The sequence below is a fragment of the Lissotriton vulgaris genome, chromosome 5 (assembly GCF_964263255.1).
Source record: "Lissotriton vulgaris chromosome 5, aLisVul1.2, whole genome shotgun sequence".
NCBI lineage: Eukaryota > Metazoa > Chordata > Amphibia > Caudata > Salamandridae > Lissotriton > Lissotriton vulgaris.
In genome coordinates this window covers 1,776,873,876-1,776,900,796 of record NC_141693.1, presented here as the reverse complement: position 1 = coordinate 1,776,900,796, position 26,921 = coordinate 1,776,873,876, and positions in this window count along the sequence as shown.

Genomic DNA, 26,921 nt, shown 5'->3' with positions numbered 1-26,921 from the left:
TCTTTTAACCTTTAATATTGTATTAACCACGTATTGTGTAAATTAATATGCACAACACGGAATATAAAAGACAGAGAAGCTTGCCTACGTGTTTTACTAATAAGTAACTCAAGTGAAAATTCTAAAACGGCTGCTAACGGGAAATCTTTATTGCGCATGTGCCAACTGTACCTTTGCAGTATGACGAGCTGTCACTTGGAGGGAATTTCTTGCACCTGCGCAGATGCTATTAAAATGGCTGCTTGAAAACTCACATGCTTAGCATCTGCTTTGCTGAAACTAACACAAGCTATTTTACTAATGCTAATGCGGGGAAAGCATTAATAAATGAATGGGATTAGAGTAGAGATAGGTGGTATACAGTGAAACCATTTTATTTTGAAATGAATATTTGTCTTTCTGACTTTCTTATTAGTATGCATTTGGGCCTCTTGTACGAATCCTGAGTCTATACCCCACCTGACCTCCGCACTTGCGTGGTGTGATTGAGCTGGAAGAAGTGATGTGACTCTTGAACATAGTCCAAGGCAAGGATGCAAAATATACATACCCAGTGAACCAGTACCAAAGTCGCCTGGATGAATAGAAATACATGAGAAAATATGCACTTGTTTCTAATATGATGTGAATACGGGTGGGAATAAAGATTTGTGAATAAAAATTAAGGGGTGGGATCTTTTAACAATGAACTGAAAGACTAAATTGAAAAATAAGTATGGTGCGATGATTATCCCTGCTTGCCTGTCCAATCAGAGACAGTATTTTTTGATATTGAAACATTAAGGGATGGTAAATGAATCTCAAAGAGTATAATTGAGGTAGTCTTAGTTAGTTAGTTAGACAGAGATTTACTGAATGCTGCGGAGCTCGAGATGCGGTCGGAGTGACGAGAGATGCTGATGAAGAATCGAATGCGGAACCATCTATCCCAAATTAATTTACTTGGAAGAAGATTGCGAAAGAATCTCAAAGAGGAAGAGAGTGTCAGAGAGGGGTGCTACACAAGCGTTGGTGGTAGAGAGGTCATCAGTCCTATCCTGAGTCCTGTCCTGAAGCCTTTGTCGCCTGATCTTTCCCCGGGGACCCTTCCCAGCTCCTTGGCCAGGGGGTTGGTTTTCACACCATCCTAGGTAAATATATATTGGTGTATGTGACAATGTTCTTTTCTCCCTATCCTCTCCTTTCTGAGAATAAGTCATTGCAAGGTATAAAAGTATGTGCTTGATGATTTGATTTAATTGAATCTTCCTTCCTATGAGTGACGGAGACTTTACTGTACTTTGCAAGTGGTCCACATGAAACTAATTTAGATAAAGATGTAAAATACTTCCCGAGTCTGTGGTCATTTATAAATGTAAGAAGATTATTTTATCTCATTTCACCATCAACTGGTTCAACTAATAGTCCATTGACCAGAGGAAAGAACTTTCTGATCAATGAAAGATTAGTTGAGAATAAAAAGTGGCTAATCTTGAAATGGTAGAAAATCATAAACATTGACTCCAGCGGTTATTGCCAGGTTGTGTGTTTGTGTGATTTAAGGGCCCAGGTGAGTATATGGTATTGGAGTACCTGTTGCTGGGGAGCTGCTGGATCAGATCCAGCCCAATGTTGATTTGTTATGTTATGTTATGTTATGTTATAGAGGGGTGCTTCTATAGCGCACGGCTACTTCGAATAGTGTCCCGGCGCTGTCGGAGCCTCACAGGTCCAGAGTGGAGAAAAAGGACGAGTGAAAGGAGCGTAGCTTAAAGGGGCGCTATTATTGCTTGAAAAGCAAGGTCTTCAGATCTTTCCTGAAAGCCAACAGGTTGGGGCTAGATCTGAGAGCGAGAGGAAGGTCGTCCCACAGCCGGGGGGCAAGATGTTTGAAAGAGCACCCTCCACAGCGAGCACGACGGATCATAGGAGTGACTGCCCTAGCCTGGGTAGAAGAGCGCAGGGCTCTAGAAGGAAAATAGAAACTGATCCATTTCTGAAGATAGCAGGCACCTGTGCCATGAAAGACCTTGAAAGCGATGGTCAGGGCCTTGAAAGTGATCCGCTTCTTTATGGGCAGCCGGTGAAGGGTTCTGAGGAGCTCACTGGCCCTGGCTCTCCTAGTGAGGCCAAAGATGGCACGGGCCGCCGAGTTCTCCACAACCTGGAGACGCGATAAGAGGTATTCCGGCAGTCCTAGGTACAGAACGTTGGAGTAGTCCAGGCGCGAGCCAATCAGGTCCTGTACTGTGGTCTTTCTGTGCTCCAAGGATAGGAGCGGCAAGAACTTCCTCAACATCTTCAGGATCGCAAAGCATCTGCCGGCTAGGCCTGGCACCTGGGCCCTGAAGGAGAGGCAGTTGTCGACCTGAATACCCAGGTTTTTTGCAGTCCCTGAGTCACTGTCAGGAGGGAACATGGCTGAAAGCCACCATTCCTTCCATCTTGGATCTGCGGGGCAGCCGAAGAAGAGCACTTCGGATTTGTTGGAATTACACTTGTCCTGCCTTAAACAGGATTGGATACAGCCTCATTGAAAGAGGATTCTTTAATTGTAGCAGTTTTGACACTAGGGGCCAGATGTATGACCATTTCATTTTGTGAGTCGCTAATTCGGATTTTTAGTGACTTGCAATTAGAAACTCGCAAAATGAAATGTACTAATGTTTCTCAGGCACATTAGTGATTCCCAGTGGGGTTGCAAATGACCTGCCTTATCAATATTCATTAGGCACGTCATAATTTGCAACCCATTGGAACGGGGCAATAACACAAGCATGGTGGCCTGCTGGGGACAGCACACCATCATGTCTGTGTTTGCTTTCAACTGAAGCAACTTAAAAAAAAATGTTTTTAAATGCAGCTCATTTTCCTTAAAGGAAAGTGGGTTGCGTTTCAAAAAGAAAAATGTTATGTTTCTGTTTAATTTTCTAAGAGTAAGCATTGGTCCGTGGGGTCACATGCCATTGCCTCTCACTAATAGGAAGGGACCCCCATGGCACTCCCCTTCATAACAGCAACTTGCAAACCCTATTTTCTGAATCAGTTATAGGTTCCGAATCACAAAACAGGGTTGGTACATTGTACAAGCCACTTTAGTGCTCACAAAAGCCCATTTCTCGGTTTGCAACTGTTAAAAATGGTAGTACATCTGGCCCTAGATCAACAATGAGTTGCACTATGGAAAAGTATGTGGCTTTTTCCAGCAGCTCAACTATTCTTGGCAGTATTCATTACACAATTCTCAGCCAATGAAGCGCGGCACTCTTCAAGCCTTGACATTTGTTTATTCACCTGCACAGAGTAGGGATCTTGTCATCTGTCATCTGTCTCATTCGATCTGATAACTGAAGTTTTCAATGTCGCTGCTTTCATCTTCCACCTCCCGAGTGCTCTGAGACTTCACTAGGTGACTGACATATAGCATTTTACAAAACTCCAAATACATAAATAAACAATGCCAGCCCTTACCTACAGTGGCAGGCAGCTCGAGCAAGTCATCCGTCATGCCTAAGAACTTGAGAAGCTACACTGCAGTAATACAAAGTATCATAATGTCATAGCACAAACATGCGCTGAAGTGGTCAGAAGGCAAATTATTAATACTACAACCTTAACTGTCAAATACACCAGTAAACCCCGTAATTTCATCGCTGCTCAGGCATACCTACTTGAATTAAGCACACACCTTACTTTCACAGGGAGCAAGAGAGATGGTACACAAGAATCTCAATTTAGAGCTGTACGACCTTTGCCAGCTGTGTAAACTGCAGAAAGGTTGCAAAGTATAAACTGGAAAGAGTACCACAAAAGCGGGGTCTGCAAAACAATCTAAGCAGTGTGTAGGAAACCCGCCTTTTCCTCATCGTCACGCTGTGTTTTTTGAGGTTTGCTGGACCCTATATTTTTGCTGATTTTAGAACTCTGTGAACTATACCCCTGATAATAAGTGCATGCACCCCCTTTAAACATGCTTTAATTGGCATATTTCTAAATGTATATTTAACCTACATACACGCCCTTAGTATGCTTATACAAATGTACCCGGGGCTTGTAAGTCAACTGTCACTAGTGCAACTGCAGAACTTATTGTGCTATCTGTAGTGCACAGTAATCCTTGAATAGAATCAATGACTACGATCTGCTGGTAACACACTTTAATCAGCAGCAAGTATAAGCATATACAGAGAGCTTCCCATCTCCAAATAATTGATCTCTAATCTCAAAATCCATTCCCTATTATACACTCCCTCCGCTCTACTGCATGCTCTTACCCACTTCAATTGAAAACAACAGCAACAACTTTTTTTAATACAGATTTTATTGAACAATTAATCTTGGCATTTTACAATGAGCAATGCAAATACAGTTATACTCAAGCATTGTTGAGGTTCACTCGCATCCCATATTCCCTTCTTCCGACAGTTCTCTTGTACTGGCACCACAGCTTGTATAGCACCCTGCCTCTGCCACTGCTCCCCATCGCCCAACAATCCACCTATTAGTGTTAATGGTCATCATCGGGACACAAGCTCTAGTTTGCTGCATCATCTTGCCTGCCTCCTGCTAGAGCAAAGTAACACCCCCCATCCGATCCTCCCTGCCAGGCGTGCCATATATAGCAATTGTCAGTCCTCTTTCAAGGAGTGTTAAGTGGAATTGAACCATTGGGACAGAATGCTGTACTCTAGCCCTCATGTCTTCGTATGCGGAGGGGTCTTCCCCATCTCCACTCTTATCTTGAAGTATTGCCCAATCGCTGTGTGTATTGTTGCTTGATACACCTGGTCTTCTAGTGACTCCGGTCTAAGGCGCCATGTCCAAATGCTCGGTCTATCCCTCACCCACACCAGCCCTACCAGAAGAGGGTTGTGATCCAAGATCGTCCTTGCCAGATATTCACATGTCTGCACACATTCATGTACGTCTGGGGAGCACAGCATGGAGTCTAACCTAACATGTAGCTTGTGTAAGTACGAGAAAAAGGAGTAATCTCTGTCCCCTAGGTGCTGTGCCCTCCAAGTGTCTATCAGCCCCTATTGCTGTTTCCAGTTTTTGCTTGCTTCTGCCGTTCTACAAACAGACAAGTCTGGTAGGGGCAGATGGGATCGGTCAAGCTCCACATCCTCAATGCAATTAAAGTCCCCCCTCCCCCCGCTCACCCCAGTACCACTAATCCAGTCAGTACCAGTGCCGGTTCTCTAGAGAGGAGTGCCAGGAACAAGATTTGATCAGTGTTTGGCCCATAGACAATACCAGTCGTCACATCCTTCCCATCAGGTTTGCCTAGTAGGACCACATATCTACCTTCAAGGTCGAGTATTTGCTTGGTGCACTGGAATAGGACACCTGTTCTCATCCGGATCAGGACTCCCCTAGCAAACGCAGAATAACTTGTATAGTACACTTGTCCCCGCCACTTGCTTTGCAGCACGGACCCTTCTTTTGCATTTATATGTGTCTCCTGCAACATTGCAATTTGAGTCCCTCTACGTACTAAGTATGCATGTATCTTGTGGCGCTTTGCCATGGTGTGCATCCCTCGCACATTCCATAAGATGCACTAAAGGTCTATGGCGGGTACCATTGGGCTGGTACTAACAACTCCCCAACTACTTTCCTACCCCTGACACGCCTGGCCCCTAAAAGTTACCCCCGAAACAGACAAACCCCCCAAATCCCCCTCCCCAAGACAGGTAAAGGTAGTCCAGATGCCATCCAAACTGGAAAAAAAAGGTAAAGTGTCTAGTAACTTTGAGACTGTGGAGAGTACCGGCTAGGCTCAGGAGCCCCGCTAGTCGGATCCCCCCATCTCTATATCCGGATCTTCAGCCCCAGCTTTGTACTCAGTCCATCATCTTGCCTCCGGGTGAGTCCCATGCCCCGTCCCCAGCTCTGCTACGAAAAGGATTTATTCTGTTAGGATCAGTGTTCTCTCTGCCTTCCCCATCCTCACTTAAATGATTTCATCCACAGATTTAGGCGTTATCTGTGGAAGATCCCTCTCTGATTCATCAGCTGCACTTGTTGCCTGTGAGCAATCCGAGCATTTCGTCTGGTGGTCACTCCGAGTTGACCTGAGGCTGGACCCCAACTGACTGAGTTCCGCCACCGCTTTGAGTGCTTTGTGTCTTTCCTCCCTAGCTTTTGTTGAGGAGGGCGCCCCAGTTTTGCCCGATCCGCCGGCTGTCTTCCTTGTCACTGACCCCAGGGAGCTTCCCCGCATTCTGCATCCCGGGCCAGAGTCCAGCCAGTGCCAGGCCTCCTGCGGAGTTTGAAAGAACTGCACCCGCCTGGTTGACCACCCTCAGCAATGCTGGGAAAAGCATTGCACATGGGACTTGTAGCTGCTGCAGCTTCCTTTTAACCATCAGGAATGAGTCTCTCTGTCTTTGCACTTCCCTAGTGAAGTCAGGGAACACCATCACCTTACTGTTTTACACTTGTAGGTCATTTTTTTGCAGACCTGCTTTAGTGAAGTGAGGAAGCCGTGCTCCTATTGGTCTTGGAGAAGCTCTCGGCTTGGGGAGCTTGGATGGGACCCGATGCGCCCGCTCCAGGGCCACTTTGGTCTTGAACCAGCCTTCTAGGAATGCACCATATCATTTCCTTCTTCCTGCTCTGTGATCCCCACTATGCGTAGATGTTTGACTTGGCATCTTTTGCCGTGTTTCCCCTGTCTTTTTGCTTTCTGACCTCCCGATTTTGACTCTGTTTTTGCTGGTTTAGTGTCTTTGCACACTTTCTCACTGCTGTGCAGTGTAACAGTGCAAGTGTTTCTGTTCTAAATTATGTTATGGGTAAGTGTTTCCATGATTTGCATATTTGGGTTACTGGTGAGGCCCTAGTAAAGTGCACTGGTAAATCAAATGCTACTAGTGGGCTTGCAGCACTGGTTGTGCCACCCACAGAAGTAGCCCAGAAACCGTAACTCAGACCTACCACCGCAGAGTCTGTGCGCAGTTTGTAACTGTCATGTCGACCGCGCAAGTACACCCACTTGCCAGACCCCAATCTTCCCTTTTTCTATATGTCAGTCATCCCTAAGGTAGGCTCAATGGCAATGTTCCTCTGTGGGCAGTGTGCTGTGTATGTTAGAGGTAGGACATGTACTGATGTGTGTGACATGTCCTGGTGGTGAATTACAGTGTATTTCGTTTTTCACCATTGCAAGGCTGCCTGTTCCCATAGGATAGCATGGGGAGTGTGTTTATAACATCTTATAAACATAACTACTCCTGGGAACAATGTAGAAAAATAAAGTTTAGCATGTCTGGACTCAAAATGTTGCAATGCATCTTTTAGTGAAGATGATTTTTACATTCTGTGTTTGAAAATACCACTTTTAGAAAGTAGGTATTTTCTTGCTTAGCCATCCTGTGTGTCTCTGCTGGGGTTGTGGATTGACTGTCTGGTTTTGGGAGGACAGGGTCTGGAGAGGGGCAGTGGCTGCAGAGAGCCTGATGAGTCGGGGCTTGGCTGAAGAGACCTGGGCTGCCTTTAGAGTAGTGGGAGGAGATTTCCTTGCACCTTAATGGGCCTGGTCTGCCTTGCACAATGTCCTCTCCACCCCCTGCCAGAAAGGTGCACCAGTGAGGACAGAACTGGTTTGGTCTGGGTACAGGCACTCTCTGCCTTCAGAGAACAATGATTTGGTGGTATAAATATTCGGGCACAGACCCCAGAACTTTAGAAATCTTTTGGACCAAGAAGAAGAGCTGGAGAAGCTGTGAGGAGGAACTACCACTTTGTTTTGTGCTTTGCTGTGTTGGCCTGCAGTGGCTGCTTCTATCTTGAGCAGCGAAAGGACTGGACTTGAGCTTTCTGCAATCTTTCTGTGAGTTTCTCCAAGGGCTTGAGGGACAGCTTGCCCCCTGTTCAAGAAGTCTCAGGAATAGCAAAGACTTCAAGTTCTTCTGCCCTCAGCCCTGGGGACTGTGTGTTTTGTACTGCAAAAGAAGAAAAAGCAAACCGACGCCTTCTACGACGCTCCTGCCGGCTCCGTGTCCTGAGGGCACTGTCGCAAAAGTCACACCGCAACCCTAGGGGGCCAACGACAATGCCTGCTGATGACGCCACTCGGCCACTGCTTGCACCTCGAACTGTGGGCATCGCACTCCATACCGCCTCGCTTCACATCGTCGCCCTGGTATCCCCAAAGACGCGGTTTCAAGCCGACATCGACGCCACTACTTGTACCGTGGTTCAAGCGCACTGCTTGTAAGTTACATGATGCACCATCCTCATCCTGCATTGGCCTACTGACACCGGCGCTATCGACTCCAGTTCGTCAGCTGACTACAGCACTTCAGCAACAACGCTGCTGCTGCTTGCACCGTGACCTGCCAGCACCGCATCACTTCGCACCACAGCCCTGGTCTCACCGATGCCGCGGGACAACCGTCACAGAGACGCTGCCTGCACTGTGACTCGAGGGCACCGCATGCCGTACAGCTGCACTTCGCACCCTAGCACCTGACTCCTGTCGACACCCGTGCTCCTGACTTGAACCGCGAGGAGTTCGATCTGCAACACGTTGACTTCAAGGGCCTGACGACTCCTGCACCGACCTCCAGAACCGACACCTGCGGACACCATGCTTTGGGAGCTCAACGAGAGGTCGCTGACGCCTTCCATTGCTAAAGGTACTGTTTTGTGGGTCTTCCTGACACTGTAGCTGGTCCGCGACACTGCGGTCAGCCACAACCGTTTAGATTTGTTGTTCACAACGCCGTGATAGCTCCATACGGAGCTATCGACTTCAAGGAACTTTATTTCAAGTTCATTTTGATAACTGAGTACTGTATTGTAGATTTTTATCATTTTTCGTCTTGTCTAAAGTATATAAAAATATTGGATATTTTTCAAACTGGTGTGGTGTCCTTTTGTAGTGCTTAAACTGTATTACTGTTGGTTATGTGCAAATGCTTTACATACTGCCTCTGAGATAAGCCTGACTGCTCATGCCAAGCTACCAAGGGGGTGAGCAGGGGTTATTTTTGGAGTGTAACTCCCTTATCCTTACTAGAAAGAAGGGTCCCTACTTGGACAAAGGTGCAAACCCTTGCCAACTAGAGACCCCCCTTTCCAACAGTAGATTATTCCAATGAGACCTCCCCTCACAATCTTCTGCTCTCACCTCCAGGACCCGTACCTTTGCTTCGATGTCCCTGAGGGATTTCTGCAGTTCCCTCACATCTGTGGGAAGGTCAGAGAGTGTCCTTTCTGTAGGCGTTACCCTCTCTGCTAATCAACAGTGGTCGTTTTTCAGATGATTTAAGTCTGTGCCAATGGCGTCAATTTTTGTTTCTAGTGCTTCCTGGGAGGCTGTGACGGCCTTCATAATGTCCGTAAGGGTAGGCCCCCTGTTAGAGGCATACTTCCCCAATTCTGGGCTGTATTCATCATCCTCTGTGTGGGCACTGCCCCCCCATATTGAGGCTACTGTGCCCCCTCCGTTTAAGTACTTTTACCATTTGCCCAGGCAGCCACTCCTTTCTTCAGGCTGAGCGTCAACCGGGGGAGGGGGGTCGACAATCCCGTGCCTCCCCTTGCACGCTCCTTCTTCACTGATGTACAATCCACCGGGTCCCCCTCTGAATGCCGCGATTGTCAGCTTTCACTGTGCCTATCTCATCCTCTTTCAACCGCTGACCACAGTGTCCCAGAAAAACCTGCGAGAATGGGGATCTCTCAGACCTCGCAGACGCTCAGGGCAGTATCACAGGCTTCTTCTGCGCCCGGCCTCTCTCTCCCTCAATGGGGCGGTGTATCCCCAGGCCTCAATGGTCTCTGCAATGGGTGTTGCTTTGTGCTCTCAATGGGACCTCTACAGCTAATTCCGCCTAGTTCCATCTCCCCAGTCATCGTCTGAATTCAGGTTGGTATGTCAGCCACAGAGACTCCACAGGTTCTGTGCTCCAGGGCTATCTTACATACTTCCAGTGAGCTATCACGCCATCCGCCCCTTTCAATGCCTCTGTCCAGTTCTCCTTATACTGGTAGTGTGAAGCGAAAGCTCTGGGGGGCTAGGGGTGGTATCTTCCAAACCCCCCTTTACCTGGTGCATCTGTCCCACCAAGGGTGTTTCCTTGGCTCACCCTTCACTCTCTTGTCCCCCAGGAGCCTCCTCTCAGTTCTCCGTTGGTGATCAGGTTTCCTGAGTTCCCCCACCATGGTTCTTGCAGGCCACTCCCTGCTACAACTCCCGGGAGGCCCGGAGCTCCCACAGCTCTACTGTCTGTCCTCTCCCGCAGTCCTCCCTGATATGCGCTTTATGCGGAGCTTGCAGCTCAGTACCTGCCGCCCGTTTAGGCGGAACGTCTCTACCGCTATCAGGCGCGGCTCTCTTCACGGCTCAGCCAGTTTGCTGCTCACGCCTCATCCGGGCCCCCAGCAGTCTCTGCCCCTCTTCACAGCACCTCTCCACATGGGCCATTCACCAGCAGGGTATCACTGCCGCAGGCCTCCCAGCTCCTCCCACTCTCAGCTGCTGTGGGCAAACCCCAGAGCCTCCACAGTCAACACTGCACAGGAGCTCAGATGCGCAGAGCATACATGCCAATAGACCCGATTCAGGCGGGAGTCTACCGATTTTTCAAGGCAAAAATGGCTTTATTTGAGCTGTCTCCCGCCTGAAATTGCATTATTTATAATAGAAGTCAATGGGAAATTTTCATTCTCCCGATTTTATATTGTAAATCTCCCACGTAACTGTCCTAAAATGTTGGCATGTATGGCAGAGCGTCCCTGCGGCCTATCCTCTCAACCGGTGCTGTGCCGCCATCTTGGTGACTCGCGGCTTTGTTTGTTTACTGCCTCCCGGTCGTATCTGCTCTGCTCTGTCTGTCCCGATCCGATCCGCACCTCTTGGATCGGCCGCAGTTCCCCTGAGGTAAATTCGGCAGTCGTTCTTCCTGTGCTCTGCCCCGCTGTCAGCCGGTCTCGCTCTTCGTTTCAGTGTCCATTGGGCAGAGTGGGTGCCATTTAGCGCGCAGCGTCCGGCGTCCGTTGTCTGCCCGCCACACCTGGCCCATAGAATGTGGCCATCAGAGTTGGTGGAGAACTACCCCGGGATGGTTCCCCCAACTCTCCAGCCAATTTTGAGTTAGGCTGGGGCACAGGATCGTGTTGAATGGGGAATTTCCGAGCAGAGCTCCGCAGCTCGCTTCCACCTACATCGACGGTTAGCCATGCCCCCCCAACAACACCAACAACTAAATGATTCAAACTTAATATGCAACACATCTTCCCCCTTTTTTTAAATAAAATAAAACAAAAAAATACAATTTTTCTCTAACATATACAGCACAACGCATCATATAATGATTCAAAGCAGAATATAATATTTGTAATTTTATAGGCAATCTGCCTGCTCTGCCTCTGTCCACAGACCCCCAATTGAATTACTGTGATCAACAGGAGCATTATTCTGTAGTATAGTATCACAGCTGGCAATTTACGCATTTTATTGTATAATATTGTCACTGGCAATTCCTTCAGATAATGATACAGAATCATTACACACTGGTCTTCCCCCTTTAATTTCGGGGAAATCAAAAATAGATTGCTCTCATTCTTACTATTATCCACACATCCCGCACTTACCCCATCAAACAGAGAAACATGATTAAGGTTTCACACCGGACCACCTTCTACACGAACAGTATTTAACCACATCGCTGCTGTGGTTATTTTTCCCCTGTGCTGGAAATTGGAAAGCTCCTATATTCATGACGAGCTCAGCTCGTCATCAGCACAGCTCAACTGTGCCTCATGACGAGCTGAGCTCGTCATGAGCATGGAAGGGGTTAATGACCCTCACAGGATTAGGCCAACACATGCCCCCTTTCCAATATATTTATTTTTCTTGAGGCTTACCCAATCACCATTTTCTATTTACTACAGGCTCCTATCTTCATTTTCATATTATGTTTCATTCTGAGTATATAGTTCTCCACGGCCTTCCTTAATCACTGAAAATTAATTTCAAAAGTGCTTTCCTTCCTATTCTTCAACCACAAAGGTACAAGCTTGGTACTCGGCTTCCATCCTCTTCGAATGTACTCACCATTGTCACAGAAACAGGTGTAGTTGTATACGCCAGCAACCTGGACTGCAACGCTTTTCTCCAGTCTAATCCACTCTTGGCAGGTAATTGAATTACATCTTTTACCACTCTATTAAACCTCTCAACCTGACCATTGGACTCGAGATGGAAAACCAAGATCCTCCTATGATTAATGCCACATTTGGCCAAATACCCTTTGGCATATGTACTAACAAATTGTGGACCATAAGGGATATCCTCCTACAAAATAATTTGTACAAGTATTCAACCGCGATCTCTGAAATTATCTCCTTAACCATTTTAATTTCAGGCAATTTTGAAAAATAATCTACAACACAATCCCCTATGCTTCTTGTCTGGCCAACACTGCAAATGGACCAATAATGACCACACCTAATTTCCTCCAGGGACCAAGCGGAAATTCTAAACAAATCTTTAGCTATTTTATCACTAAAAGCACAAGTATAACAAGACCTCACAAAGTGATCCACTATAACATCCATACCAGGCCACCAGAAATTCTCTCTAACACACCTTCTAGTACCTGAAATTCCTGAATGTCCTTCATGAGTGTTTTCCAACAATTTGTTTACTCAACGCAAAAGGTGCCACACATTTATCACCTCTTGTTATCGCTTCATTCTCAATACCCAGTTAATTACAGTTTTTTTTAAACTCATAAATTCTCTTGAAACAATTCGCTCATCTGGCCAAGCTTCCTTAACAAACTTTGCCACATCACTCAAAGTAGAATCTAATGTTGTCTCTTCATTCCATGTTACTTCATCAATTACTGCACTGTCAGCATTAATCACATTGATATCAGCACATGCAAACAGCACTTCACACTCATCTGACTCTTGTCTAGTTAAATCTCCATCCGATAAAGGCAGACATTCAATCTGCATGGACATTGTTCTTCCCTGGGACATATTCAATGGTATAGTGAAAAACCTGCTGTCTACTTGCTAACCTAGCCAACCGAGCTGTCATAGTGTGACCTTCACCCGGTGATAGCATATGCAATAATGGTTTATAGACTGTTTTAATCACAAATTACATTCCCCACAAAAACATTTGAAAATGCTCACCACACCAAACACACACTAGGAGTTCGCTCTTTCAATTTGAATAATTCCTTTCCAATTCATGGAGCATCCTCAGTGCATACAAAACAATCCATTGCCTTACACCTTCCCTTTGTATAAGTACAGCACAAAATCCACAATTACCTGCATCCACTACAAACAAACATTCCTTACCCACCTCAAAGGTTTTAAGACACGGTGCATTGATTATAAATTCTTTCATTTCATTGAATATTTGAGTCAAAGAATCATTCCACAAAAAGTTTGCATTTTCCTTAAGTCAACATCTGAATGATTCAATGTTAGAAGCATAATTCTGCATAAACCTGCAATAAAAGATAGTTAAACCAGAACCTAGGAATTGGAGTCTTCTGAAGAGCTTCCACATGATTGTGTTTAGGTCTAATTCCTCACCCACCTATTAAATGATGAAGGTACTCAACTTCATGTTTTTGGAACTTACATTTCATCATTTCCAATGTCAACCCCTTCTTTGATAATGTTTGAAGGCCACACTCAAGATTCTTCTCATGTTCATCCTCATCACATTCAAAAACCAAGATATCATCCTGGAAAGTGATTGAACCAGTTAAATCTTCAAGTGTTTCTTTCATTAGCCTCTGAAATACCAAAGCAGCACTAGCTAACCCGAAGGGCATCCTACAATATCTAAATAACCCTTCTGGAGTAATGAAATGTGTTAACATTTTGGAAACCCTAGTATGACCTGATGTTAAGCACTTGTGAGATCCAAAGTGGAAAAAGCTCTAGCCCCAGATGAATGTCTGACTAAATATCGAAACCAAAAATATCGACATACAAAAATATCGGGACAAAAATATCGAAGTCAAAAATATCGGAATCCTATCCCTAACAAGGTAAGTACAAAAATATCGAAAAAATAATATCGTAGTACAAAAATATCGAAATTAAAAATATCGTTTTTTTAAATGTATTAATAATAATGTTAAAATAATTATAAAATACATATAATGTTACAAATATTAAATACAAATATTAAAACATAATTAAAAAATTAAAACTAATACATATACATTTAAAATAAATTAAAAACTTAATAATTTAATGTAATTTTATATTTTGTAATTTCATTTAATTGATTTAATTTAAATTTATTTAATTTTTACCCTGTACGACTGTACCCCAAAAACCCAAAACTGACCCAGAACCCTAAAAATACCCCTTTACCCAAAAACTGAAAACTGACCCTAAACCCTAAAAATACCCCTTTACCCAAAAACTGAAAACTGACCCTGAACCCTAAAAATACCCCTTTACCCATGAACTGAAAACTGACCCTGAACCCTAAAAATACCCCTGTACCCATGAACTGAAAACTGACCCTGAACCCTAAAAATACCCCTGTACCCATGAACTGAAAACTGACCCTGAACCCTAAAAATACCCCTGTACCCATGAACTGAAAACTGACCCTGAACCCTAAAAATACCCCTGTACCCATGAACTGAAAACTGACCCTGAACCCTAAAAATACCCCTTTACCCATGAACTGAAAACTGACCCTGAACCCTAAAAATACCCCTGTACCCATGAACTGAAAACTGACCCTGAACCCTAAAAATACCCCTGTACCCATGAACTGAAAACTGACCCTGAACCCTAAAAATACCCCTGTACCCATGAACTGAAAACTGACCCTGAACCCTAAAAATACCCCTGTACCCATGAACTGAAAACTGACCCTGAACCCTAAAAATACCCCTGTACCCAAAATTAATTAATATTATTTAATTACCAATTAATTATTAATTAACAATAACAATAAAGTAAATATATTAGCACATTTGCTGTAATTAATCTAATTTAAATATTAATATTATTTTGCACAATTAATTAATTAAGAATAACAATAAATTATATATAAAAATTACTATAATTAATTTTTTAAATAATTAATAATAATTAATTACCAACTAATGAATCATTATAAATATGAAAAAAATTATAATAATTAATTAAGTAATTAATAGAAATTAATTACCAATTAATTATTAATTAAAATATATAAAAACATATATCAATTAATTAATTATTATTAAATTACTTCCCACCCTATTCCCCTATAAACCCATAACCCGCTACAGAACATATTTATCAATTAATAAATTAATTAAAAATAATTTAAAATTAATTCTCAATTAATTAATTAATAATTCCTAATAATTAATAATTAATTTAACATAATTAAATTACTTCCCACCCTATTCCCCTATAAACCCACAACCCGCTACAGTAGTAAAACACAATATTTAATAAAATAACATTAAAAAAAATAATAAAACATAATTAATACAATATAATATACACAAAATTTATTTAAAAATAGATATTAGTAACATCAAAGTTATTAATTTCGATATTATTAACATCGATATTTACAACTTCGATATTACTGATATCATACCAATATCGATATTTAGACTGTCGATATTACTTACCTTCGATATTTTTGTATATCGATATTTAAACTTCGATATTTCTGCTTATCGATATTAAAAAATCGATATTTTGTCTGTGTACCGCCCCAGATAGCCTTCTAACCATTTCATGCAAATTCTGAAGAGGATGAGAATCAATCCAAATAGAATTGGTGAGACTCCGCAAATCAATACACAGTCTCAACTATCCTGATGCTTTCACAGATATAACCACAGGAGACAACCACAGAAAGGATTCCAATGGTTCAAAAATACTTTCTGTGCATAAGTCATTCAACATCATTTTAAGTTTTCCTCGATAAGAAAGAGGAATATTTGCTCATAACTAATATGCTCAAAGACACACGTAGCTACTTATGTGCTTAATGCTGAAACATAGTCTTCAATACATTCTTCTGCACCATTTCCTGGAATATAATTTAAACCTCTCTATTACTACATTTTTTTTCTTACCATCTAATGTTGATTTGTTTGTCAGCATATTGGTAAATATCTAAAATTTCAGAATTAGCACAGGTACATTTTTATACTTCTGTAGTTCAAATAGCCCTAAACAATGTTTTAATAAGGCTAATTTCCTTTCAGGCACACAGTCATCTCCTTCTAAAACTTCCACATAAGCTAGAAATACAGCTTCCAATGTTGCCCAAATTATGAGTGGTTCACCTGGTGTTGGTAAAAATACAGGTGGCGGCACAATGTTTGACATTATAATCTCTTAAAAATAAAAACAAAATAGATAAAAGAACTGAGACGCCACTGTGCACTTTAGATGTAAAGAAAACTTCAAGGTGTGCACAATGATACCAACTTTACAACAGATGAGGCGATACAGAAACGCTCACATTATCAGTGATGCTCTCAATTGTTTTCATGCGCAAAAACAACAATTGATGGACAGAATGCAGAACAATGTCATACATTCACCCCAGTACAGAGATCTGGGCCTAAATCCATCATTTTTTTGCACTCCACACCACCTCAGTTCAGACATGGTCATATGCAAATCAGCCTTGACCCTGTGCCCCATGGGAACAGTTCAGACCGCACTGCCAAGCCATGTCTTTCCTGGACCGGAATAAAGTATTGTAGGACAGGTTTCTGGCTATCAGCCGTCTTCAGCCAGGATAGCTTGACTCCAGTGGTGCAGAGAGCATGGGACTCACGTCTGAGCATACCCATCCCACTCGGGGTGGACAAATGCAAAAACAACAATTGATGGAAAGAATGCAGAACAATGTCATACATTCACCCCAGTACAGAGATCTGGGCCTAAATCCATCGTTTTTTTGCACTCCACACCACTCCAGTTCAGACATGGCCCTATGCAAATCAGCCTTGACCCTGTGCCTCATGGGAACAGTCCAGCCGGAACTGCCAAGCCATGTCTTTCCTGGACCGGAATAAAGCATCCTAGGACCGGTTTCTGGCTATCAGCCGTCTTCAGCCAGGACAGCTTGACTCCAGTGGTGTGGAAAGCATGGGACTCACGTCTGAGCATACCCATCCCACTCGGGGTGACAAATGCAAAAACAACAATTGATGGACAGAATGCAGAACAATGTCATACATTCACCCAAGTACAGAGATCTGGGCCTAAATCCATCGTTTTTTTGCACTCCACACCACCCCAGTTCAGACATGGCCATATGCAAATCAGCCTTGACCCTGTGCCTCATGGGAACAGTCCAGCCCGAACTGCCAAGCCATGTCTTTCCTGGACCGGAATAAAGCATCCTAGACCGGTTTCTGGCTATCTGCCGTCTTCAGCCAGGATAGCTTGACTCCAGTGGTGTGGAGAGCATGGGACTCACGTCTGAGCATACCCATCCCAATCGGGGTGACAAGTGCAAAACAAGCATTTGCAATGCAATAGGTCTCGCATTAGGAAAGTTTGAGCTATTGGTCTTGTAAATGACAAATTTTTTATGTATGTGATGTTTTTGAAAATAGCAAAATTAATAGCTTTGTCATTTACAATGCCAATAGTTATAACTTTCGCAAATGTGACACCTATAGCATTTGTAATGCAACATGTTTTGTATTTACGTGACTTAGATGTATTGATATTACAAATAACAATGGCTTTTAATTTTTTTAAATAATTAATACTTAAATAAAAGTGATTGTAATTTATAATGGCAATACCTTAAACTTTTGTAAATAACTTTTGTGAAGATTATGTTCAGTGTATTTTATTGTGACGAAAATCCAAGAACACAAGTGAAATATTAACATATTTTTGTGACATTTGTAATAAAGCTTGAAAAATTGAGAGAACATATTTGAACCAGTGATGCTATGGTGGTGCTGAGTGATGCTGTGGTGGGGGAAACATCCTTTACAACGCAACTTTTACCACGCAGTGCCTTTACAACGCAACTTTTACAACGCAAACCATTACAACGCATTGCGCTGGGGGGCGCTCTAGGAAGGTAGGCTCAATGGCAATGTTCCTCTGTGGGCAGTGTGCTGTGTATGTTAGAGGTAGGACATGTACTGATGTGTGTGACATGTCCTGGTGGTGAATTACAGTGTATTTCGTTTTTCACCATTGCAAGGCTGCCTGTTCCCATAGGATAGCATGGGGAGTGTGTTTATAACATCTTATAAACATAACTACTCCTGGGAACAATGTAGAAAAATAAAGTTTAGCATGTCTGGACTCAAAATGTTGCAATGCATCTTTTAGTGAAGATGATTTTTACATTCTGTGTTTGAAAATACCACTTTTAGAAAGTAGGTATTTTCTTGCTTAGCCATCCTGTGTGTCTCTGCTGGGGTTGTGGATTGACTGTCTGGTTTTGGGAGGACAGGGTCTGGAGAGGGGCAGTGGCTGCAGAGAGCCTGATGAGTCGGGGCTTGGCTGAAGAGACCTGGGCTGCCTTTAGAGTAGTGGGAGGAGATTTCCTTGCACCTTAATGGGCCTGGTCTGCCTTGCACAATGTCCTCTCCACCCCCTGCCAGAAAGGTGCACCAGTGAGGACAGAACTGGTTTGGTCTGGGTACAGGCACTCTCTGCCTTCAGAGAACAATGATTTGGTGGTATAAATATTCGGGCACAGACCCCAGAACTTTAGAAATCTTTTGGACCAAGAAGAAGAGCTGGAGAAGCTGTGAGGAGGAACTACCACTTTGTTGTGTGCTTTGCTGTGTTGGCCTGCAGTGGCTGCTTCTATCTTGAGCAGCGAAAGGACTGGACTTGAGCTTTCTGCAATCTTTCTGTGAGTTTCTCCAAGGGCTTGAGGGACAGCTTGCCCCCTGTTCAAGAAGTCTCAGGAATAGCAAAGACTTCAAGTTCTTCTGCCCTCAGCCCTGGGGACTGTGTGTTTTGTACTGCAAAAGAAGAAAAAGCAAACCGACGCCTTCTACGACGCTCCTGCCGGCTCCGTGTCCTGAGGGCACTGTCGCAAAAGTCACACCGCAACCCTAGGGGGCCAACGACAATGCCTGCTGATGACGCCACTCGGCCACTGCTTGCACCTCGAACTGTGGGCATCGCACTCCATACCGCCTCGCTTCACATCGTCGCCCTGGTATCCCCAAAGACGCGGTTTCAAGCCGACATCGACGCCACTACTTGTACCGTGGTTCAAGCGCACTGCTTGTAAGTTACATGATGCACCATCCTCATCCTGCATTGGCCTACTGACACCGGCGCTATCGACTCCAGTTCGTCAGCTGACTACAGCACTTCAGCAACAACGCTGCTGCTGCTTGCACCGCATCACTTCGCACCACAGCCCTGGCCTCACCGATGCCGCGGGACAACCGTCACAGAGACGCTGCCTGCACTGTGACTCGAGGGCACCGCATGCCGTACAGCTGCACTTCGCACCCTAGCACCTGACTCCTGTCGACACCCGTGCTCCTGACTTGAACCGCGAGGAGTTCGATCTGCAACACGTTGACTTCAAGGGCCTGACGACTCCTGCACCGACCTCCAGAACCGACACCTGCGGACACCATGCTTTGGGAGCTCAACGAGAGGTCGCTGACGCCTTCCATTGCTAAAGGTACTGTTTTGTGGGTCTTCCTGACACTGTAGCTGGTCCGCGACACTGCGGTCAGCCACAACCGTTTAGATTTGTTGTTCACAACGCTGTGATAGCTCCATACGGAGCTATCGACTTCAAGGAACTTTATTTCAAGTTCATTTTGATAACTGAGTACTGTATTGTAGATTTTTATCATTTTTCGTCTTGTCTAAAGTATATAAAAATATTGGATATTTTTCAAACTGGTGTGGTGTCCTTTTGTAGTGCTTAAACTGTATTACTGTTGGTTATGTGCAAATGCTTTACATACTGCCTCTGAGATAAGCCTGACTGCTCATGCCAAGCTACCAAGGGGGTGAGCAGGGGTTATTTTTGGAGTGTAACTCCCTTATCCTTACTAGAAAGAAGGGTCCCTACTTGGACAAAGGTGCAAACCCTTGCCAACTAGAGACCCCCCTTTCCAACAGTAGATTATTCCAATGAGACCTCCCCTCACAATCTTCTGCTCTCACCTCCAGGACCCGTACCTTTGCTTCGATGTCCCTGAGGGATTTCTGCAGTTCCCTCACATCTGTGGGAAGGTCAGAGAGTGTCCTTTCTGTAGGCGTTACCCTCTCTGCTAATCAACAGTGGTCGTCTTTCAGATGAATTAAGTCTGTGCCAATGGCGTCAATTTTTGTTTCTAGTGCTTCCTGGGAGGCTGTGACGGCCTTCATAATGTCCGTAAGGGTAGGCCACCTGTTAGAGGCGTACTTCCCCAGTTCTGGGCTGTATTCATCATCCTCTGTGTGGGCACTGCCACTGCCCCCCCATATTGAGGCTACTGTGCCCCCTCCGTTTAAGTACTTTTACAATTTGCCCAGGCAGCCACTCCTTTCTTCAGGCTGAGCGTCAACCGGGGGAGGGGGGTCGATAATCCCGTGCCTCCCCTTGCACGCTCCTTCTTCACTGATGTACAATCCACCGGATCCCCCTCTGAATGCCGCGATTGTCAGCTTTCACTGTGCCTATCTCATCCTCTTTCAACCGCTGACCACAGTGTCCCGGAAAAACCTGCGAGAATGGGGATCTCTCAGACCTCGCAGACGCTCAGGGCAGTATCACAGGCTTCTTCTGCGCCCGGCCTCTCTCTCCCTCAATGGGGCGGTGTATCCCCAGGCCTCAATGGTCTCTGCAATGGGTGTTGCTTTGTGCTCTCCATGGGACCTCTACAGCTAATTCCGCCTAGTTCCATCTCCCCAGTCATCGTCTGAATTCAGGTTGGTATGTCAGCCACAGAGACTCCACAGGTTCTGTGTTCCAGGGCTATCTTACATACTTCCAGTGAGCTATCACGCCATCCGCCCCTTTCAATGCCTCTGTCCAGTTCTCCTTATACTGGTAGTGTGAAGCGAAAGCTCTGGGGGGCTAGGGGTGGTATCTTCCAAACCCCCCTTTACCTGGTGCATCCGTCCCACCAAGGGTGTTTCCTTGGCTCACCCTTCACTCTCTTGTCCCCCAGGAGCCTCCTCTCAGTTCTCCGTTGGTGATCAGGTTTCCTGAGTTCCCCCACCATGGTTCTTGCAGGCCACTCCCTGCTACAACTCCCGGGAGGCCCGGAGCTCCCACAGCTCTACTGTCTGTCCTCTCCCGCAGTCCTCCCTGATATGCGCTTTATGCGGAGCTTGCAGCTCAGTACCTGCCGCCCGTTCAGGCGGAACGTCTCTACCGCTATCAGGCGCGGCTCTCTTCACGGCTCAGCCAGTTTGCTGCTCACGCCTCATCCGGGCCCCCAGCAGTCTCTGCCCCTCTTCACAGCACCTCTCCACATGGGCCATTCACCAGCAGGGTATCACTGCCGCAGGCCTCCCAGCTCCTCCCACTCTCAGCTGCTGTGGGCAAACCCCAGAGCCTCCACAGTCAACACTGCACAGGAGCTCAGATGCGCAGAGCATACATGCCAATAGACCCGATTCAGGCGGGAGTCTACCGATTTTTCAAGGCAAAAATGGCTTTATTTGAGCTGTCTCCCGCCTGAAATTGCATTATTTATAATAGAAGTCAATGGGGAATTTTCATTCTCCCGATTTTATATTGTAAATCTCCCACGTAACTGTCCTAAAATGTTGGCATGTATGGCAGAGCGTCCCTGCGGCCTATCCTCTCAACCGGTGCTGTGCCGCCATCTTGGTCACTCGCGGCTTTGTTTGTTTACTGCCTCCCGGTCGTATCTGCTCTGCTCTGTCTGTCCCGATCCGATCAGCACCTCTTGGATCGGCCGCAGTTCCCCTGAGGTAAATTCGGCAGTCGTTCTTCCTGTGCTCTGCCCCGTTGTCAGCCGGTCTCGCTCTTCGTTTCAGTGTCCATTGGGCAGAGTGGGTGCCATTTAGCGCGCAGCGTCCGGCGTCCGTTGTCTGCCCGCCACACCTGGCCCATAGAATGTGGCCATCAGAGTTGGTGGAGAACTACCCCGGGATGGTTCCCCCAACTCTCCAGCCAATTTTGAGTTAGGCTGGGGCACAGGATCGTGTTGAATGGGGAATTTCCGAGCAGAGCTCCGCAGCTCGCTTCCACCTACATCGACGGTTAGCCATGCCCCCCCAACAACACCAACAACTAAATGATTCAAACTTAATATGCAACACATCTTCCCCCTTTTTTTAAATAAAATAAAACAAAAAAATACAATTTTTCTCTAACATATACAGCACAACGCATCATATAATGATTCAAAGCAGAATATAATATTTGTAATTTTATAGGCAATCTGCCTGCTCTGCCTCTGTCCACAGACCCCCAATTGAATTACTGTGATCAACAGGAGCATTATTCTGTAGTATAGTATCACAGCTGGCAATTTACGCATTTTATTGTATAATATTGTCACTGGCAATTCCTTCAGATAATGATACAGAATCATTACACACTGGTCTTCCCCCTTTAATTTCGGGGAAATCAAAAATAGATTGCTCTCATTCTTACTATTATCCACACATCCCGCACTTACCCCATCAAACAGAGAAACATGATTAAGGTTTCACACCGGACCACCTTCTACACGAACAGTATTTAACCACATCGCTGCTGTGGTTATTTTTCCCCTGTGCTGGAAATTGGAAAGCTCCTATATTCATGACGAGCTCAGCTCGTCATCAGCACAGCTCAACTGTGCCTCATGACGAGCTGAGCTCGTCATGAGCATGGAAGGGGTTAATGACCCTCACAGGATTAGGCCAACACATGCCCCCTTTCCAATATATTTATTTTTCTTGAGGCTTACCCAATCACCATTTTCTATTTACTACAGGCTCCTATCTTCATTTTCATATTATGTTTCATTCTGAGTATATAGTTCTCCACGGCCTTCCTTAATCACTGAAAATTAATTTCAAAAGTGCTTTCCTTCCTATTCTTCAACCACAAAGGTACAAGCTTGGTACTCGGCTTCCATCCTCTTCGAATGTACTCACCATTGTCACAGAAACAGGTGTAGTTGTATACGCCAGCAACCTGGACTGCAACGCTTTTCTCCAGTCTAATCCACTCTTGGCAGGTAATTGAATTACATCTTTTACCACTCTATTAAACCTCTCAACCTGACCATTGGACTCGAGATGGAAAACCAAGATCCTCCTATGATTAATGCCACATTTGTGAGGTAATATAAATTTTATGGTCATGTTGTGTTCCCTAGCGAGTACCCCACCGACTCCATGTACGAGTTAAAAGTGCATGTAACTTCCCTCCTGTACCAGCTATGAAGACGCAAATACATTTGCGTCCAACGTTAACTTGTCCTCTTTCAGACCCACCATGAATGGGTTCGATGGTCCGTTCCTAAGTATGCTATGCCAACGTCTTTTTGAAGTGTATTCCTACGTTTTTCAGCCTGGCTGGAAGTAGGCCCTGAATCTCTGCCACCGAGCCTCTTTTCTGGCTTCTGACTGCGAGGGCCCCTGCCCAAGCAGCCCCCGTACCCGTGAACTCTGACTTACTTCTAGCGCGGCCCTCCGTGCTCAGCTCAGCCTGCTGCCTGCCAAGATTGACTATAACCTTCGAGTTATCTGTTTTCCTCCCCGAAGATACATTCCAGCCTGCTAGTTTCAGTAAACATCCTTCCTCAGCTACAGGGCTAAAGGGCCGACCTGTCTTTATGCAAGTAATTCATAGCCTCTGTTGCCATGCTTCCATGGAAGGCCCCATGCCCCACGCTTCTCATACAGACACTCAGGCGCTTATACACGCACTCACAGCAAGTATAGAATAGCTTCTGCTCTAGAGACCTTTCTGCCCAAATAGCTTAGTTCCTAAACATCAGATATCAGATATGATAGAAGCACAAGTTGATCTGACATGCCAGACTTCTGTCTCTTTCCGTCAGTGTAAATGTCAAGTCCCCTGCACCCCGTCTATCACACGTCATGCAGCTGCGCGCGCATCCAAGCTTCCGATTTCTGCTGACATTGCAACATTCTGTTAGCACCACCCCTTGGTGCCACCCACCTGCGTCACCTATCAGTGACGTTTCTAGCACACACGCCTAGTTTTACGCCTAGTTTACGCCTCTTGATGATGTACTAACACCACGTGTATACTGTTATCTTGTCTTCTCTCAGCTGTTACGCCTCTTACATTGAACATTATGATGTAAATCAAGTATATAAGCTATGTATTGTCAATAAACGACAGCGCGCTCATCTATCCCTTCTGACACCCTGTGTGGTGGTCAGAACATGATATCCTGATTCCTTTATGAGGAATAAAACCCTTAGAAACTCTTACACCACGGACTCTGTTTTCCTTCATTCTGATTGAGTTATCATTAATTAAGTACTTACCTGCATAGAAATTAAGAGAGTAAATTAATTATTTACGTCATTTGGCGCCCGAACAGGGACCCCTCCCCCACCTCACGCGCCGGAAGGTGCGTTGCAATCCGTGTCCCCTGCCATCAGTTAGACGGACTACACGTGTACTGGCAGGATTTCCTGCATCCCCCTCTGACACACGGAGGTGACGAAGACTGCAATCAGTGCCCAGACGAGGCGGTGAGGAGTGCGGAGGATCCCGACCAGAGCCCAGCCGAAAGAAGCAAGGTCCGAGGTGTGAAGAGGCCCACCAGGTTTCCGAAGTTTTCCGAAGTTTTCCGAAGTTCTCCGAAGTTTTCCGAAGTTCCGAGTCGAGTCCAGTCGAGTTTTCCGAGGCCTTCTGTTTTCCGTGCTTCCCGGTGAGTACCATTGCTGGGTCGTATCTAGACGGGTTTGGGTACGCAAGTCCGGTCTGCACTGTTTTTAGGCAGTGTATCTGTACTGTTTAGCAGTATATAAAGTATTCCGAATTTCTGCACTGTTACAGCAGTGTATCTGTATCGTTGAGCGGTACATTCAGAGTAGGGGGAAGTTAGCTATGTCTTTAAATGTTTCATGTGATTAATGTCGTGGTATGAATGTGATTGTTTTTGTGCATTATTGTGTTTTCTTGTATAAATAGTTACAGTCGACATTTAAGTACCAAGGATCAAGCATTTCAGTATCAAGTAGGCACAATGCCGTTTTTCAACAAATTAAAGCAGATAGGAACTAGGAAAGGGATGTTAGAGGAAGAGATTCCAATCCCCCCTAGGGACACTCCAGGTAATTTCATGTATAATAAGCATGGCATAGACGCCATCTTGTATCTAGAGTTATGGACAGATTATACCAAGCACCTAGAGGAAAGATACCGATGGCCAGTTAACGGAACATGGGATGCCGAGTGCATCATAAAGGTAGAAGAAATATTACGGAAAAAGAAAGCTAGACAATCCCAGAAAGACGCCATAGAATTCTGGCGTAAGGAATCACGTAAGCGTGCTGATAGAGCACTCCGTAGAGAAGACAGGCTTAAAGAATCAGAAAAGGCCCAAGAAAACGAATTAGTTACTGAGGGAATTCGAGTAAAAGTAGAACAAATAGATCGTATCCAAAATGGCAAAGTGAACAACATGTATCTTTTGGCCGATGGTACCCCTGACGCCATTTCAGAAATACCGAAAAATTTGCCGTCACCATTAGTTCCAACTAAAGTAATGCATAAAACTACTAAAGACATATTCCTAAATTCATACCTCGAAGATGTAGCGCCAGCTTACACCAATCTGCCTGTTCGTGCCATGCCTACTGACAGGGCCGGGGGTGGTACTACTCCCCAAGATCACGCTCAGCCGACACCGAAAAAGACTAGTTCCGTTCCGCCAGCTCCGCCACTTCCCTCACCTAAAACTGATTTGCCGAAACCACTTCAATCAGATCCTACTAAAAAACAAATTCAGATACTGACTACACACAGAGATAATGCCCAAGCTTCCGCTTCAGGAGGTGCGACCGCGGGTCTCCAGACCCCGCCACCGACTCACAGATTAAATCTCAGAGGCATGCAGAGTCCTCTTACGCACAGATCCCCCCGCTCTTCTAATTCATCCCGCCTTGATGCATTAAAAGAAAATATGTCAGTTTGTAGATATGATCCAGAACCTGGACAGGACGACTTAATGATATTAGCGTCATTACGGTTAAGATCTGCTACTGATAGTCTGTTATGTTATGCAGGAATGAAGGAGCGCCTAGATAGAATATATGAGAGTGTTAAGGATGCCCTGGAGAAACAGAAAGTTAACATGCAAGCACTGATACTACGATTTTTCATAAATTGTCTAATAAGAGAACGAGACAGGCCCGGAACAGATCAGAGTGAATTAGATGCATTGAGCAAGTGGGGTCAAAATATAGCTGATGGAAAACATGACAGACAAAATTGCATAGAGGCCATGTATAAAAAGATTAAGAAAGCAGTGATAGCAGTACACGAGAAAGAGAAAGAAAAGGCTCCCTCCGAGGAGGAAGAAGAATCTGAAGAACCAGAACCGACTACAAGCACTATAGCATATGTAGGTAAGGGAACTTATCTTAGGAAGGGTATCCGTCCAGAAAGCAAGAGAGTTTTCTTCTCTGCCTTAACGAATCCGAATTCTGCTGAGCATCAGTTCCAGGAAACTGATAAACGGCTTCGAGATCGAGTTGGGTACCATGTACTCAATTCTATGGATGAACAAGAATTAGCCCGATCAGCGGTATCATGGGCCGAAAATGCAGACATATATAATGATGACACCGTAGCACAGACATTTCTGAACCTCTCCCCCGACGAACAGAAATTAGCAGGGGTATATATGATTCAGCACCTTCTCATTAAGTACAGAAAACATTATTCCGATCCAGGTCCCTTACATGAGACACTAGAAGCACTACTGATGGATAGATGGAGAGGTCTAAGCACTAAATTAGTTCAA